The sequence below is a fragment of the Mchenga conophoros genome, linkage group LG1 (assembly GCF_057382185.1).
Source record: "Mchenga conophoros isolate Kocher_MC1m ecotype Shallow Benthic linkage group LG1, M_conophoros_male_GT1.1, whole genome shotgun sequence".
Classification (NCBI taxonomy): domain Eukaryota; kingdom Metazoa; phylum Chordata; class Actinopteri; order Cichliformes; family Cichlidae; genus Mchenga; species Mchenga conophoros.
Genome location: NC_140526.1, coordinates 33501417 through 33520689, shown reverse-complemented (window position 1 = coordinate 33520689; position 19273 = coordinate 33501417). Strand labels below are relative to the sequence as shown.

Below are 19273 nucleotides of genomic sequence, written 5' to 3'. Positions count from 1 at the left end.
TTTTAAATATTTTATACAATATCTATTTGCTAAAAACTAGCAGAACTTTAATTCTATAAGTTAAATAAATATTATTAGAAGGCTCTTCTCCTGAACACCCACACCAAATAGCTGGTGATAGAGTTCACCAGACCTAAAAAAACAAACAAAAAAGACAACCAGTCCAGGACAGTCTGCAAAGATGTTTTAAAGACAATACATATATATATATATATATATATATATATATATATATATATACATATATATATATATATATATATATATATATATATATATATATACATATATATATATATATATATATATATATATATATATATATATATATATATATATATATATATATATATAAACCTTATCCAGTAAGGATTCCCCTCAAACAAATGACCATAATTTCCTAACCGTAAGGGCTTGAACGGTCATTCTTAATTCTTACACCGTTTTGTTCAGAAGAGAAGAAATGTATAGAAATAGTATGATTAAGCATAAATACTACATTTAGCAGAAATACTATATTAAGCAGAAATCCTATAAAAAGCAGAAATAGTAAATTAAGCACAAATCTTATGAAATAGCAGAAATAGTATGATTTAGCACAATAGTAATAACTTAAACAGACAAAATGGAAAAGCAAAATGGACAGCTGAAAAAATGCTGAACATGCTGAGGGTCCGTCAAATATACTTGTTAAATGAAAAAAATCAGCAAAAAAAATATAATAGCCACACAATCACAAATATGTACACATAAGGAAACACACATGCACAGAGAGACACACACACAAGATCCAATTCAGTCGGCCAGTCTAAATATATTGAATTTGAATCTTAGAATGAGATCATCCCATTAAAGAAGCTTTCTTTCTCTCTCTCTCTCTCTCTCTCTCTCTCTCTCTCTCTCTCTCTGTCACACACACACACACACGCACACACACACACACACACACACACACACACACACACACACACACACACACACACACACACACACACAGGGAGAGAGAAGCAAGTTTTCAGTCAAGCAGCCTGTGAGCTGCTGAATTTGAATCCACCAATCAGAGAGGCTGTGTACTTTTTCCCAGCAAAACAGGTGCACGCAGCACAGAGAGAGACACAGGATTTTTGCAGTCTATTTCTCATAGTGAGGACTCCCCTCAAACAAATGACCATAGTTTGCTGCACGCTGGAGATGAGGCTTCATTTCCGGCAGGTCTGTCCAAGCAGCCCGCTGTTTTCCAGCAGAGGTCAAATGTGAAGCAAGGGCGCCACCCGGTGGACAAATAAAAAAATTACAACTCTAAGGCCTGTAGTCCAAAACGAAACCTAAGCTGGAGACCTGACTTTCCCTTTGGCCGTAATTTTTCTGGCGTGAAAAATAGCGTTTATAATGGGTTTCAATGTGGACATTTTTGTCCAAAGGGACTAATGTGGATGGATTGCTGTAACTTAGCCATTTTAGGCTGATTTAATGAATTGACACCACAATTAAAAAAAATAAGTAAAAAAAACATTCTTTGACAAATTTGGCTATATTCCACTCAACACAGTGAAGATGGTTTAAAACTAAAAATAAAAAAGACAATAAATGTCCTTAGGGATCTCCAAGGGTTAAGCACAAATCTTATAAAATAGCAGAAATAGTCTGATTTAGCACAATAGTAATAACTTAAACAGAAAAATTGGAAAAGCAAAATGGGCAGCTGAAAAAATGCTGAACGTGCTGAAGGTCTCTCAACTATACTTGTTAAATGAAAAAAATCAGCAAAAAAATCTATAACAGCCACACAATCACAAATATCTACACATAAGGAAACACACATGAACAGAGAGACACACACACAAGATCAAATTCAGTCACCCAGTCTAAATATATTGAATTTGAATCTTACAATGAGATCATCCCATTAAAAGGCTTTCTCTCTCTCTCTCTCTCTCTCTCTCTCTCTCTCTCTCCCTGTCACACACACACACACACACACACACACACACACACACACACACACACACACAGGGAGAGAGAAGTAAGTTTCTAGGTCAGCCTGGGAGCTGCTGAATTTGAATCCACCAATCAGAGAGGCTGTGCACTTTTCCCCACCAAAACAGGTGCTTCTGTTTACACACGCAGCACAGAGAGAGACACTGGATTATTGCAGTCTATTTCTCATAGTGACGACTCCCCTCAAACAAATGACCATAATTTCCAAACCGTAGGGGCTAGAGCGGTCATTCTTACACCGTTTTGTTCAGAAGAGATGGGGGAATCTTCCAGTGTTAACAATTTATCATTAAAATGTGAATTTTTAGAGATATACGACATGGATGACTTGTTGACTTAGAAGCCACGAATTCCCCCAATATGCAAATTTGAATGCCTGAGGCCACATATATGATTGGCTGCCTGGGAAGCCGTGCAGGCCCTGATTTGTGGATTTGAATTCCTCAGCCCTCAGATATGATTGGCTGGCTTAGAAGCCATGAAGGCCCCAATATGCAAATTTGAATGCCTCAGGACACATATATGATTGGCTGGGAAACCGTGCAGGCCCTGATTTGAAAATTTGAATGTCTAAGTCCTCACAGAGGATTGGCTGCCTGGGGACCTGGCAGAAATATATAGAAATACTATGATTAAGCATAAATACTACATTTAGTAGAAATACTATGTTTTAGCACAAATACTATAAAAAGCAGAAATACTATAATTTAGCAGAAATACTATATTAAGCACAAATCCTATAAAAAGCAGAAATACTATATTAGGCACAAATCCTATAAAAAGCAGAAATAGTATGATTAAGCATAAATACTACATTTAGTAGAAATACTATGTTTTAGCACAAATAGTATAAAAAGCAGAAATATTATAATTTAGCACAAATAGTATAAAAAGCAGAAATATTATAATTTAGCACAAATAGTATAAAAAGCAGAAATACTACATTTAGTAGAAATACTATGTTTTAGCACAAATAGTATAATAAAGCAGAAATACTATAATTTAGCAGAAATACTGTATTTAGCACAAGTACCAAAAGGTACCAGAAATACTATGATTTAGCAGAATAGTAATAACTTACAAAATTACAAATATGGAGGCATATTGAAACAGAAATGCACAGAGGGACACACAAACACAGGCTCTAATCCAGTCAACCAGTCTAACTATGTTCAATTTAAATCCTACAATGACATGCTGTCAAATAAGGGCAGGGTCCTCTCTCTCCCACTAAACACACACACACACACACACACACACACACACACACACACACACACACACACACACAGGGAGAGAGGACTAAGTTTCTAGGTCAGCCTGGGAGCTGCTGAATTTGAATCCACCAATCAGAGAGGCTGTTTACGTTTTCCCGCCAAAACAGGTGCATCTTTTTACACACGCAGCACAGAGACATAGACCTGCTTCTTTCAGTTTATTTCACATAGTGAGGATTCCCCTCAAACAAATGACCATAATTTCCTAACCATAGGGGCTAGAGCGGTCATTCTTACACCATTTTGTTCAGAAGAGATGGGGGAATCTTCAAGTGTTGACAATTTATCATTAAAATATGAATTTTTAGAGATATATGACATGGATGACTTGTTGACTTAGAAGCCACGAATTCCCCAATATGCAAATTTGAATACCTGGAGCCCACATACATGATTGGCTGGCTGGGAAGCTGTGCAGGCCCTGATTTGTGGATTTGAATTCCTCAGCCCTCAGATATGATTGGCTGGCTTAGAAGCCACGAAGGCCCCAATATGCAAATTTGAATGCCTCAGGACACTTATTTGATTGGCTGGGAAACTGTGCAGGCCCTGATTTGAAAATTTGAATGTCTCAGTCCTCACAGAGGATTGGCTGCCTGGGGACCTGGCAGAAATATATAGAAATACTATTATTAAGCATAAATACTACATTTAGTAGAAATACTATGTTTTAGCACAAATATTATAAAAAGAAGAAAAACTATAATTTAGCAGAAATACTATATTAAGCACAAATCCTATAAAAAGCAGAAATACTATAATTTAGAACAAATAGTATAAAAAGCAGAAATACTATAATTTAGCAGAAATACTATGTTAGGCACAAATCCTATAAAAAGCAGAAATACTATAATTTAGCAGAAATACTATGTTAGGCACAAATCCTATAAAAAGCAGAAATACTATAATTTAGCAGAAATACTATATTAGGCATAAATCCTATGAAAAGCAGAAATAGTATGATTTAGCAGAAATACTGTATTTAGCACAAGTACCGAAAAGTACCAGAAATACTATGATTTAGCAGAATAGTAATAACTTATTGAAACACAAATGCACAGAGGGACACACAAACACAGGCTCTAATCCAGTCAACCAGTCTAACTATGTTCAATTTAAATCCTACAATGACATGCTGTCAAATAAGGGCAGGGTCCTCTCTCTCCCACTAAACACACACACACACACACACACACACACACACACACACACACACACACACACACACACACAGAGGGAGAGAGCTGCCGAATTTAAATCCACCAATCAGAGTGGCTGTTTACGTTTTCCCACCAAAACAGGTGCATCTTTTTACACACGCAGCAGCACAGAGAGGCACAGGATTATTGCAGCCTATTTCTCATAGTGAGGACTCCCCTCAAACAAATGACCATAATTTCCTAACCGTAGGGGCTAGAGCGGTCATTCTTACACTGTTTTGTTCAGAAGAGATGGGGGAATCTTCCAGTGTTAACAATTTATCATTAAAATGTGATTTTTTAGAGATATATGACATGGATGACTTGTTGACTTAGAAGCCACGAATTCCCCAATATGCAAATATGAATGCCTGAGACCACATATATGATTGGCTGGCTGGGAAGCCGTGCAGGCCCTGATTTGTGGATTTGAATTCCTCAGCCCTCAGATATGATTGGCTGGCTTAGAAGCCATGAAGGCCCCAATATGCAAATTTGAATGCCTCAGGACACATATATGATTGGCTGGGAAGCCGTGCAGGCCTTGATTTGAAAATTTGAATTTCTCAGTCCTCACAGAGGATTGGCTGCCTGGGGACCTGGCAGAAATATATAGGAATACTATGATTAAGCATAAATACTACATTTAGTAGAAATACTATGTTTTAGCACAAATACTATAAAAAGCAGAAATACTATAATTTAGCAGAAATACTATATTAAGCACAAATCCTATAAAAAGCAGAAATAGGATGATTAAGCATAAACACTACATTTAGTAGAAATACTATGTTTGAGCAAAAATCCTATAAAAAGCAGAAATACTATATTAGGCACAAATCCCATAAAAAGCAGAAATAGTATGATTAAGCATAAATACTACATTTAGTAGAAATACTATGTTTTAGCACAAATAGTATAAAAAGCAGAAATATTGTAATTTAGCAGAAATACTATATTAGGCACAAATCTTATAAAATAGCAGAAATAGTATTATTTAGCACAATAGTAATAAGTTAAACAGAAAAATTGGAAAAGCAAAATGGACAGCTGAAAAAATGCTGAACATGCTGAGGGTCCCTCAAATATACTTGTTAAATGAAAAAATCAGCAAAAAAATGCACAGGGAGAGAGAAGTAAGTTTCTAGGTCAGCCTGGGAGCTGCTGAATTTGAATCCACCAATCAGAGAGCCTGTGTACTTTTTCCCGCCAAAACATGTGCCTCTTTTTACACACGCAGCACAGAGAGGCACAGGATTATTGCAGCCTATTTCTCATAGTGAGGACTCCCCTCAAACAAATGACCATAATTTCCAAACCGTAGGGGCTAGAGCGGTCATTCTTACACCGTTTTGTTCAGAAGAGATGGGGGAATCTTCCAGTGTTTACAATTTATCATTAAAATATGAATTATTAAAGATATTTGACTTGTAATGCACCATAACTGAGTAGAGCGAAGCAAAAACTGCCTTGACTTGCCCTCAAACAACGCTTTGTAACTCGAAATCTATTTGGAGTATCGATATCATTCTTTCACCGTAAGAGACAGCAGGCTTTGGTGAACAATCATGGAAATTTTCAGGTCTCTGTGGAAATCCAACAAAAAGTTATGACGAGAGAAAAAAGTGGTTCATTTCCACAGTTTGAAATCTGAAGAAATCTGAGCGAAGGACGAATTTCCTACCCTCAAACAAGTCCAACTCATTTCAGAACGGTAATAGGTGAGAAAGAAATTCTTGAATTGTGAGCGTCAGGGGTGTCTGAAGATATTCGGGGACAAGCCTCATGTCTTAACTTTGCTTCGTTAAGGAGATATGACGATTCGAATATGCCTCTCATTACAGAAATCCAGCGGTGATTTTGAACAAGCTCTCCATTCACTTTATATGGAGAGTTTTCTGACCTTGTGTTAGTCTGAGGAGATTTGCAAAAATTCTATAAATCCCACAACAATGATGGTGACATTTTCTGAAAGCCAGCAAAAATACCTACGTTTTGATGTATAATTTGTGGAAGTTGAGTGAAAATTGAGCAAGTAGCAGGAAGTTGTTCGGACATGAAGTGAAAATTGCAAAACCTTCAGTGGCACACTGGAAGCCAAGAGCATAGCAACCATAACAACACATGTATTTTGTGAAAAATCACAATTTTGCAACTCAAAACTTTAAGAGGCATAAAAGTAAAACAGTAAAAGATTTGAAAAAGCTGAATCATACCTGAATAGCCCAATAATTTGTGAACATTTTAAAGTTTGAATGGTTGTTCTAGGTGAAAATATGAGGAAGTAGTTAAGTTTCAAAAACAAGCAAATTTTAGCAGAATTGCTGAAGTTTCCCATTCATTTCAATGGGACAAATTAAAGGAAAAAAGCTTAATATTTTAAAAAGTATAATAGTTAAAAATAGCAAAAATCGTAGCAGGAATTAGCAAAAATAGCTGAATAGTTTAAAATTTGAACGGTGAAAATCGGCTGAAAATTGTGGAAGTAGTTTAACGGCGAAAAGTGTACGGAAGCAACTAGAATAATAATAATAATAACTAGAAAAATTTGCATTTCCTGCGAAAATGCAGTGTGGATGCTTAAAGCTGAAGCTGTATGCAAAAACTAGCTGAAAAAGCTGAAAAGTTGCAGAAATTGTAAAAACTTTGCAGAAGCAAAAGAAGTTTGCTAAAATGGAATAACTTAGCAGAACTGCAATATCTTAGAGGAAACATAATACTTGGCAGAAATACAATAGCATAGCAGAATTTAGCAGAAATATTGTAACTTACCAGAAACATGATAACTTCTCAAAAATACAAGAATTTAGGAGAAATAGTATAAGATAACAGAAAGAATATATTTAGCCAAAAATACTTAAACATTACAGAAACACTATGATTTAGAAAAATAGTACAACAGAGCAGAAATATTGTGATTTACCAGAGACACTGTGATGAACTATGAATATTGTAATTTTAAATTAAGACTATGTTTTAGCACAAATATTATAATTTGGCAGAAATACTATAATTTAGCACAAATACTATAAAAAGCAGAAATACTATAATTTAGCAGAAATACTATATTAAGCACAAACCCTATAAAAAGCAGAAATACTGTACTATGATTTGGTAGAAAAAACTATAATTAATCAGAAATACTATATTTGGCAGAAATACGGTATTTGGCACAAATCTTATAAAATAGCAGAAATAGTATGATTTAGCACAATAGTAATAACTTAAACAGAAAAATTGGAAAAGCAAAAATGGACAGCTGAAAAAATGATGAACATGCTGAAGGTCCCTCAACTATACTTGTTAAATGAAAAAACTCAGCAAAAAAATCTATAACAGCCACACAATCACAAATATGTACACATAAGAAAACACACATGCACAGAGAGACACACACACAAGATCCAATTCAGTCAACCAGTCTAAATATATTGAATTTGAATCTTAGAATGAGATCATCCCATTAAAAGCCTTTTTCTCTCTCTCTCTCTCTGTCACACACACACACACACACACACACACACACACACACACACACACACACACACACACACACACAGGGAGAGAAAAGTGAGTTTCTAGGTCAGCCTGGGAGCTGCTGAATTTGAATCCACCAATCAGAGAGCCTGTGCACTCTTTCCCTCCAAAACAGGTGCATCCTTTTTACACACGCAGCACAGAGAGACACAGGATCATTGCAGTCTATTTCTCATAATGACGACTCCCCTCAAACAAATGACCATAATTTCCTAACCGTAGGAGCTAGAACGGTCATTCTTACACCGTTTTGTTCAGAAGAGATGGGGGAATCTTCAAGTGTTGACAATTTATCATTAAAATATGAATTTTTAGAGATATATGACACGGATGACTTGTTGACTTAGAAGCCACGAATTCCCCAATATGCAAATTTGAATACCTGGAGCCCACATACATGATTGGCTGGCTGGGAAGCTGTGCAGGCCCTGATTTGTGGATTTGAATTCCTCAGCCCTCAGATATGATTGGCTGGCTTAGAAGCCATGAAGTCCCCAATATGCAAATTTGAATGCCTCAGGACACATATATGATTGGCTGGGAAACCGTGCAGGACCTGATTTGAAAATTTGAATGTCTAAGTCCTCACAGAGGATTGGCTGCCTGGGGACCAGGCAGAAATATATAGAAATACTATGATTAAGCATAAATACTACATTTAGTAGAAATACTATGTTTTAGCACAAATCCTATAAAAAGCAGAAATACTATAATTTAGCAGAAATACTATATTAAGCACAAATCCTATAAAAAGCAGAAATAGTATGATTAAGCATAAATACTACATTTAGTAGAAATACTATGTTTTAGCACAAATCCTATAAAAAGCAGAAATACTATAATTTAGCAGAAATACCATATTAAGCACAAATCATATAAAAAGCAGAAATACTATATTAAGCACAAATTCTATAAAAGCAGAAATAGTATATTAAGCACAAATCTTATAAAATAGCAGAAATAGTATGATTTAGCACAATAGTAATAAGTTAAACAGAAAAATTGGAAAAGCAAAATGGACAGCTGAAAAAATGCTGAACATGCTGAGGGTCCCTCAAATATACTTGTTAAATGACAAAAATCTGCAAAAAAATTTATTACAGCCACACAATCACAAATATGTACACATGAGGAAACACACATGCACAGAGAGACCCACACACAAGATCCAATTTAGTCAACCAGTCTAAATATATTGAATTTAAATCTTAGAATGAGATCATCCCATTAAAAGCCTTTCTCTCTCTCTCTCTCTCTCTCTCTCTCTCTCTCTCTCTGTCACACACACACACACACACACACACACACACACACACACACAGGGAGAGAGAAGTAAGTTTCTAGGTCAGCCTGGGAGCTGCTGAATTTGAATCCACCAATCAGAGAGCCTGTGTACTTTTTCCCGCCAAAACAGGTGCATCTTTTTACACACGCAGCAGAGAGAGGCACAGGATTATTGCAGCCTATTTCTCATAGTGAGGACTCCCCTCAAACAAATGACCATAATTTCCAAACCGTAGGGGCTAGAACGGTCATTCTTACACCGTTTTGTTCAGAAGAGATGGGGGAATCTTCAAGTGTTGACAATTTAATATTAAAATATGAATTTTTAGAGATATATGACATGGATGACTTGTTGACTTAGAAGCCACGAATTCCCCAATATGCAAATTTGAATGCCTGAGACCACATATGTGATTGGCTGGCTGGGAAGCCGTGCAGGCCCTGATTTGTGGGTTTGAATTCCTCAGCCCTCAGATATGATTGGCTGGCTTAGAAGCCACGAAGGCCCCAATATGCAAATTTGAATGCCTCAGGACACTTATTTGATTGGCTGGGAAACTGTGCAGGCCCTGATTTGAAAATTTGAATGTCTCAGTCCTCACAGAGGATTGGCTGCCTGGGGACCTGGCAGAAATATATAGAAATACTATTATTAAGCATAAATACTACATTTAGTAGAAATACTATGTTTTAGCACAAATATTATAAAAAGAAGAAAAACTATAATTTAGCAGAAATACTATATTAAGCACAAATCCTATAAAAAGCAGAAATACTATAATTTAGAACAAATAGTATAAAAAGCAGAAATACTATAATTTAGCAGAAATACTATGTTAAGCACAAATCCTATAAAAAGCAGAAATACTATAATTTAGCAGAAATACTATGTTAGGCACAAATCCTATAAAAAGCAGAAATACTATAATTTAGCAGAAATACTATATTAGGCATAAATCCTATGAAAAGCAGAAATAGTATGATTTAGCAGAAATACTGTATTTAGCACAAGTACCGAAAAGTACCAGAAATACTATGATTTAGCAGAATAGTAATAACTTATTGAAACACAAATGCACAGAGGGACACACAAACACAGGCTCTAATCCAGTCAACCAGTCTAACTATGTTCAATTTAAATCCTACAATGACATGCTGTCAAATAAGGGCAAGGTCCTCTCTCTCCCACTAAACACACACACAAACACACACACACACACACACACACACACACACACACACACACACACACACACACAGGGAGAGAGGACTAAGTTTCTAGGTCAGCCTGGGAGCTGCTGAATTTGAATCCACCAATCAGAGAGGCTGTTTACGTTTTCCCGCCAAAACAGGTGCATCTTTTTACACACGCAGCACAGAGACATAGACCTGCTTCTTTCAGTTTATTTCACTTAGTGAGGATTCCCCTCAAACAAATGACCATAATTTCCTAACCATAGGGGCTAGAGCGGTCATTCTTACACCGTTTTGTTCAGAAGAGATGGGGGAATCTTCAAGTGTTGACAATTTATCATTAAAATATGAATTTTTAGAGATATATGACATGGATGACTTGTTGACTTAGAAGCCACGAATTCCCCAATATGCAAATTTGAATACCTGGAGCCCACATACATGATTGGCTGGCTGGGAAGCTGTGCAGGCCCTGATTTGTGGATTTGAATTCCTCAGCCCTCAGATATGATTGGCTGGCTTAGAAGCCATGAAGGCCCCAATATGCAAATTTGAATGCCTCAGGACACATATATGATTGGCTGGGAAGCCGTGCAGGCCCTGATTTGAAAATTTGAATTTCTCAGTCCTCACAGAGGATTGGCTGCCTGGGGACCTGGCAGAAATATATAGAAATACTATGATTAAGCATAAATACTACATTTAGTAGAAATACTATGTTTTAGCACAAATACTATAAAAAGCAGAAATACTATAATTTAGCAGAAATACTATATTAAGCACAAATCCTATAAAAAGCAGAAATAGGATGATTAAGCATAAACACTACATTTAGTAGAAATACTATGTTTGAGCAAAAATCCTATAAAAAGCAGAAATACTATATTAGGCACAAATCCCATAAAAAGCAGAAATAGTATGATTAAGCATAAATACTACATTTAGTAGAAATACTATGTTTTAGCACAAATAGTATAAAAAGCAGAAATATTGTAATTTAGCAGAAATACTATATTAGGCACAAATCTTATAAAATAGCAGAAATAGTATTATTTAGCACAATAGTAATAAGTCAAACAGAAAAATTGGAAAAGCAAAATGGACAGCTGAAAAAATGCTGAACATGCTGAGGGTCCCTCAAATATACTTGTTAAATGAAAAAAATCAGCAAAAAAATGCACAGGGAGAGAGAAGTAAGTTTCTAGGTCAGCCTGGGAGCTGCTGAATTTGAATCCACCAATCAGAGAGCCTGTGTACTTTTTCCCGCCAAAACATGTGCCTCTTTTTACACACGCAGCACAGAGAGGCACAGGATTATTGCAGCCTATTTCTCATAGTGAGGACTCCCCTCAAACAAATGACCATAATTTCCAAACCGTAGGGGCTAGAGCGGTCATTCTTACACCGTTTTGTTCAGAAGAGATGGGGGAATCTTCCAGTGTTTACAATTTATCATTAAAATATGAATTATTAAAGATATTTGACTTCTAATGCACCATAACTGAGTAGAGCGAAGCAAAAACTGCCTTGACTTGCCCTCAAACAACGCTTTCTAACTCGAAATCTATTTGGAGTATCGATATCATTCTTTCACCGTAAGAGACAGCAGGCTTTGGTGAACAATCATGGAAATTTTCAGGTCTCTGTGGAAATCCAACAAAAAGTTATGACGAGAGAAAAAAGTGGTTCATTTCCACAGTTTGAAATCTGAAGAAATCTGAGCGAAGGACGAATTTCCTACCCTCAAACAAGTCCAACTCATTTCAGAACGGTAATAGGTGAGAAAGAAATTCTTGAATTGTGAGCGTCAGGGGTGTCTGAAGATATTCGGGGACAAGCCTCATGTCTTAACTTTGCTTCGTTAAGGAGATATGACGATTCGAATATGCCTCTCATTACAGAAATCCAGCGGTGATTTTGAACAAGCTCTCCATTCACTTTATATGGAGAGTTTTCTGACCTTGTGTTAGTCTGAGGAGATTTGCAAAAATTCTATAAATCCCACAACAATGATGGTGACATTTTCTGAAAGCCAGCAAAAATACCTACGTTTTGATGTATAATTTGTGGAAGTTGAGTGAAAATTGAGCAAGTAGCAGGAAGTTGTTCGGACATGAAGTGAAAATTGCAAAACCTTCAGTGGCACACTGGAAGCCAAGAGCATAGCAACCATAACAACACATGTATTTTGTGAAAAATCACAATTTTGCAACTCAAAACTTTAAGAGGCATAAAAGTAAAACAGTAAAAGATTTGAAAAAGCTGAATCATACCTGAATAGCCCAATAATTTGTGAACATTTTAAAATTTGAATGGTTGTTCTAGGTGAAAATATGAGGAAGTAGTTAAGTTTCAAAAACAAGCAAATTTTAGCAGAATTGCAGAAGTTTCCCATTCATTTCAATGGGACAAATTAAAGGAAAAAAGTGGAATATTTTAAAAAGTATAATAGTTAAAAATAGCAAAAATCGTAGCAGGAAAGAGCAAAAATAGCAGAATAGTTTAAAATTTGAACGGTGAAAATCGGCTGAAAATTGTGGAAGTAGTTAAACGGCGAAAAGTGTACGGAAGCAACTAGAATAATAATAATAATAATAAAGAATAAAGAGAAACAGGAACTCAATAGTGTGGATGCTTAAAGCATCCACACAATAAAGAATAAAGAGAAACAGGAACTCAATAGTGTGGATGCTTAAAGCATCCACACAATAATAAAGAATAAAGAGAAACAGGAACTCAATAGTGTGGATGCTTAAAGCATCCACACAATAATAATAATAATAATAATAATAAAGAATAAAGAGAAACAGGAACTCAATAGTGTGGATGCTTAAAGCATCCACACAATAATAAAGATTCGAATAACAATACTGTGAATGCTTTTCAAGCATTCACACTAATAATAATAACTAGAAAGTGCATTTTCTGAAGAAACTGCAGTGTGAATGCTTGAATCTGAATGTATGCATTGAAATGAAATAATTACTGAATTTAAGTTAAAAATTTTGAATGAGATAAAAAAAAAAACCCGAATTTAACCTGAAAACAAAAGTGCTGAACTGCTAAAAGCTGAAGGTTACACAGAAGAAGAAGTTGGAAAAAAGCTGAAAATGTTTTAATTGTAAATTAGAAAAACCTAAGAAATGAGAAAAGAACATTTAGAGTCAGAAAACATCTGAAAGAATATTAAAAGGTCATATTCTTTGAATCACTGAATGACTAAAATGTGATCCCTCCACTTGGACCCACACAGTTTAAAAAGTTTACATCTCTGAGCTTTGAAAGACAAGATGTTGGAAAAAGAACAACGATGGCGACGTTTTGAGGGTAAAATGATGGCTTTAACACTGTGGACACAGCAGCAGTTGAAAGAGAAGTGTTTAAGATGAATCTTGGCAGAGTGAGAGAGAGAGCTCGTTAAGCAGGCAGGTGTGAGCCTGGTTGCTATAGTGACTGCACCCAAGGGCTCCATACACACGTACACAGACATGCGCCTCACTTTTGCTGCTTAAAATGAACAGAAAAGTCAGGCCGAAACAAATCGCTCCCAAATGAAAAGTAAAAGTCGTATTGACAAAATTCTTTCACCGTGAGCGACAGCAATGTCTAGTCTACCTAATTCTCAGTTTTCATGCCTGTGGAGCTTATTATATGGACGTGGTGACAGTAGAAAGACACCATGCTCTCCTGATTTTCAAACGAACCTTCTGAGCCATTTTAACATTAGAGTCTATGGAAGAGTTGGAGGGAGGAGGCTGTGCATTGGTGACATTTATGAAAGAACCATAACACCTAGTACAACAGTAAACACATTGGATGAAAGAGGACAGCCATGGCTACGTTTTGAGGGTAAAATCATACCTGTAGAGCAAACGCTGCGGACACAGCAGCAGTTTTAAAAAAGATTTTAAGATTAATTTTTTTGCTCCTCTCACTCTAGCAGTTGAGCTGCCTCACTCTAGCCCCAACATTCCGTCCCATACACACCCATTATAAACTCTGAAACGGGTGAAAAAACATCATGAAACTTAAACTGGAACTGAAGAAAAAGTATAATAGATATTGAAAAGATAAATACAAGTTGAATAGTTGAATGTCTTGTCTTCGTTTTAAAGTTTGAATGGTGGCTCTATGTCAACGTATGTGGAAGTAGTAGGAGTTTAAAAATGAGTAAGTTGAATGAGAATTTGAAGGGTCTCCCCATTGAAATACATGGGAAATTTTTGTTGAATAAAGTTGAATAAAATTAAAAATATAAATGTTAAAAATGAGAAAAGTAGAAGCAGTCATGTCCAAAAGAATAGGAATCTAATGGTGTTTGAATGGTTTTTCTAAGTTGAACGGTTTTGAAGGAGTAGGAGTACAAAAAACGTACGGAATAGATAAAATATAATAACTAGAAAGTGCATTTTCTGAAGAAACTGCAGTGTGAATGCTTGAATCTGAATGTATGCACTGAAATGAATTAATTACTGAATTTAAGTTAAAAATCTTGAATGAGATAAAAAAAAAACAAACCCGAATTTAACCTGAAAACAAAGGTGCTGAACTGCTAAAAGCTGAAGGTTACACAGAAGAAGGAGTTGGAAAAAAACTGAAAATGTTTTAAATGTAAATTAGAAAACCCTAAGAAATGAGAAAAGAACATTTAGAGTCAGAAAACATCTGAATGAATATTAAAAGGTCATATTCTTTGAATCACTGAATGACTCAAATGTGATCCCTCCACTTTGATCCACACAGTTTAAAAAGTTTAAATGCCTGAGCTTTGAAAGATACGGTGTTGGAAAGAGAACAATAATGGCGACAATTTGAGGGTAAAATGATGGCTGTGACACTGTGGACACAGCAGCAGTTGAAAGAGAAGTGCTTAAGATGAATCTTGGCACAGTGGCAGGCAGAGCTCGTTAAGCAGGCAGGTGTGAGCCTGGTTGCTATAGTGACCGCACCCAATGGCTCCATACACACGTACACAGACATGCGCCTCACTTTTGCTGCTTAAAATGAACAGAAAAGTCAGGCCGAAACAAATCGTTCCCAAATGAAAAGTAAAAGTCGTACTGACAAAATTCTTTCACCGTGAGCGACAGCCATGTCTAGTCTACCAAATTCTCAGTTTTCATGCCTGTGGAGTTTATTATATGGACGTGGTGACAGTGTAAAGACACCATGCTCTTCTGATTTTCAAACGAACCTTCTGAGCCATTTTAACATTAGAGTCTATGGAAGAGTTGGAGGGAGGAGGCTGTGCATTGGTGACATTTATGAAAGAACCGTAACACCTAGGACAATAGTAAACACATTGGATGAAAGAGGACAGCCATGGCTACGTTTTGAGGGTAAAATCATACCTGTAGAGCAAACGCTGCGGACACAGCAGCAGTTTTAAAAAAGATTTTAAGATTAATTTTTTTGCTCCTCTCACTCTAGCAGTTGAGCTGTCTCACTCTAGCCCCAACATTCCGTCCCATACACACCCATTATAAATTTTGAAACGGGTGAAAAAACATCATGAAACTTAAACTGGAACTGAAGAAAAAGTATAATAGATATTGAAAAGATAAATACAAGTTGAATAGTTGAATGTCTTGTCTTCGTTTTAAAGTTTGAATGGTGGCTCTATGTGAACGTATGTTGAAGTAGTAAGAGTTTAAAAATGAGTAAGTTGAATGAGAATTTGAAGGGTCTCCCCATTGAAATACATGGGAAATTTTTGTTGAATAAAGTTGAATAAAATTAAAAATATAAATGTTAAAAATGAGAAAAATAGAAGCACACCATTCCAAAAGAAGAGGAATCTAATGGTGTTTGAATGGTTTTTCTAAGTTGAACGGTTTTGAAGGAGATAGTCGGCGAAAAACGTACGGAATAGGAAAAAATAATAATAATAAAGATTAGAATAACAATACTGTGAATGCTTTTCAAGCATTCACACTAATAATAAAGATTAGAAGAACAATACTGTGAATGCTTTTCAAGCATTCACACTAATAATAAAGATTTGAATAACAATACTGTGAATGCTTTTCAAGCATTCACACTAACTAGAAAGTGCATTTTCTGAAGAAACTGCAGTGTGAATGCTTGAATCTGAATGTATGCACTGAAATGAATTAGTTACTGAATTTAAGTTAAAAATCTTGAATGAGATAAAAAAAAAACCCGAATTTAACCTAAAAACAAAAGTGCTGAACTGCTAAAAGCTGAAGGTTACACAGAAGAAGAAGTTGGAAAAAAGCTGAAAATGTTTTAATTGTAAATTAGAAAAACCTAAGAAATGAGAAAAGAACATTTAGAGTCAGAAAACATCTGAAAGAATATTAAAAGGTCATATTCTTTGAATCACTGAATGACTAAAATGTGATCCCTCCACTTGGACCCACACAGTTTAAAAAGTTTACATCTCTGAGCTTTGAAAGACAAGATGTTGGAAAAAGAACAACGATGGCGACGTTTTGAGGGTAAAATGATGGCTTTAACACTGTGGACACAGCAGCAGTTGAAAGAGAAGTGTTTAAGATGAATTTTGGCAGAGTGGCAGAGAGAGCTCGTTAAGCAGGCAGGTGTGAGCCTGGTTGCTATAGTGACCGCACCCAATGGCTCCATACACACGTACACAGACATGCACCTCACTTTTGCTGCTTAAAATGAACAGAAAAGTCAGGCCGAAACAAATCGCTCCCAAATGAAAAGTAAAAGTCGTATTGACAAAATTCTTTCACTGTGAGCGACAGCAATGTCTAGTCTACCTAATTCTCAGTTTTCATGCCTGTGGAGCTTATTATATGGACGTGGTGACAGTGGAAAGACACCATGCTCTTCGGATTTTCAAACGAACCTTCTGAGCCATTTTAACATTAGAGTCTATGGAAGAGTTGGAGGGAGGAGGCTGTGCATTGGTGACATTTATGAAAGAACCATAACACCTAGTACAATAGTAAACACATTGGATGAAAGAGGACAGCCATGGCTACGTTTTGAGGGTAAAATCATACCTGTAGAGCAAACGCTGCGGACACAGCAGCAGTTTTAAAAAAGATTTTAAGATTAATTTTTTTGCTCCTCTCACTCTAGCAGTTGAGCTGCCTCACTCTAGCCCCAACATTCCGTCCCATACACACCCATTATAAACTCTGAAACGGGTGAAAAAACATCATGAAACTTAAACTGGAACTGAAGAAAAAGTATAATAGATATTGAAAAGATAAATACAAGTTGAATAGTTGAATGTCTTGTCTTCGTTTTAAAGTTTGAATGGTGGCTCTATGTGAACGTATGTTGAAGTAGTAAGAGTTTAAAAATGAGTAAGTGGAATGAGAATTTGAAGGGTCTCCCCATTGAAATACATGGGAAATTTTTGTTGAATAAAGTTGAATAAAATTAAAAATATAAATGTTAAAAATGAGAAAAGTAGAAGCACACCATTCCAAAAGAAGAGGAATCTAATGGTGTTTGAATGGTTTTTCTAAGTTGAACGGTTTTGAAGGAGATAGTCGGCGAAAAACGTACGGAATAGGAAAAAATAATAATAAAGATTAGAAGAACAATACTGTGAATGCTTTTCAAGCATTCACACTAACTAGAAAGTGCATTTTCTGAAGAAACTGCAGTGTGAATGCTTGAATCTGAATGTATGCATTGAAATGAAATAATTACTGAATTTAAGTTAAAAATTTTGAATGAGATTAAAAAAAAAACCCGAATTTAACCTGAAAACAAAAGTGCTGAACTGCTAAAAGCTGAAGGTTACACAGAAGAAGAAGTTGGAAAAAAGCTGAAAATGTTTTAATTGTAAATTAGAAAAACCTAAGAAATGAGAAAAGAACATTTAGAGTCAGAAAACATCTGAAAGAATATTAAAAGGTCATATTCTTTGAATCACTGAATGACTAAAATGTGATCCCTCCACTTGGACCCACACAGTTTAAAAAGTTTACATCTCTGAGCTTTGAAAGACAAGATGTTGGAAAAAGAACAACGATGGCGACGTTTTGAGGGTAAAATGATGGCTTTAACACTGTGGACACAGCAGCAGTTGAAAGAGAAGTGTTTAAGATGAATCTTGGCAGAGTGAGAGAGAGAGCTCGTTAAGCAGGCAGGTGTGAGCCTGGTTGCTATAGTGACTGCACCCAAGGGCTCCATACACACGTACACAGACATGCGCCTCACTTTTGCTGCTTAAAATGAACAGAAAAGTCAGGCCGAAACAAATCGCTCCCAAATGAAAAGTAAAAGTCGTATTGACAAAATTCTTTCACCGTGAGCGACAGCAATGTCTAGTCTACCTAATTCTCAGTTTTCATGCCTGTGGAGCTTATTATATGGACGTGGTGACAGTAGAAAGACACCATGCTCTCCTGATTTTCAAACGAACCTTCTGAGCCATTTTAACATTAGAGTCTATGGAAGAGTTGGAGGGAGGAGGCTGTGCATTGGTGACATTTATGAAAGAACCATAACACCTAGTACAACAGTAAACACATTGGATGAAAGAGGACAGCCATGGCTACGTTTTGAGGGTAAAATCATACCTGTAGAGCAAACGCTGCGGACACAGCAGCAGTTTTAAAAAAGATTTTAAGATTAATTTTTTTGCTCCTCTCACTCTAGCAGTTGAGCTGCCTCACTCTAGCCCCAACATTCCGTCCCATACACACCCATTATAAACTCTGAAACGGGTGAAAAAACATCATGAAACTTAAACTGGAACTGAAGAAAAAGTATAATAGATATTGAAAAGATAAATACAAGTTGAATAGTTGAATGTCTTGTCTTCGTTTTAAA

The 19273-nt window shown here is 36.0% G+C and overlaps 1 protein-coding gene across 1 annotated transcript in view; it reads right to left on the bottom strand.

Moving 5' to 3' along the window:
* Positions 1-19273, bottom strand: part of mapk8ip1b (mitogen-activated protein kinase 8 interacting protein 1b) — a 142843-nt gene that overhangs the window by 94843 nt on the left and 28727 nt on the right. The window lies entirely within an intron of this gene.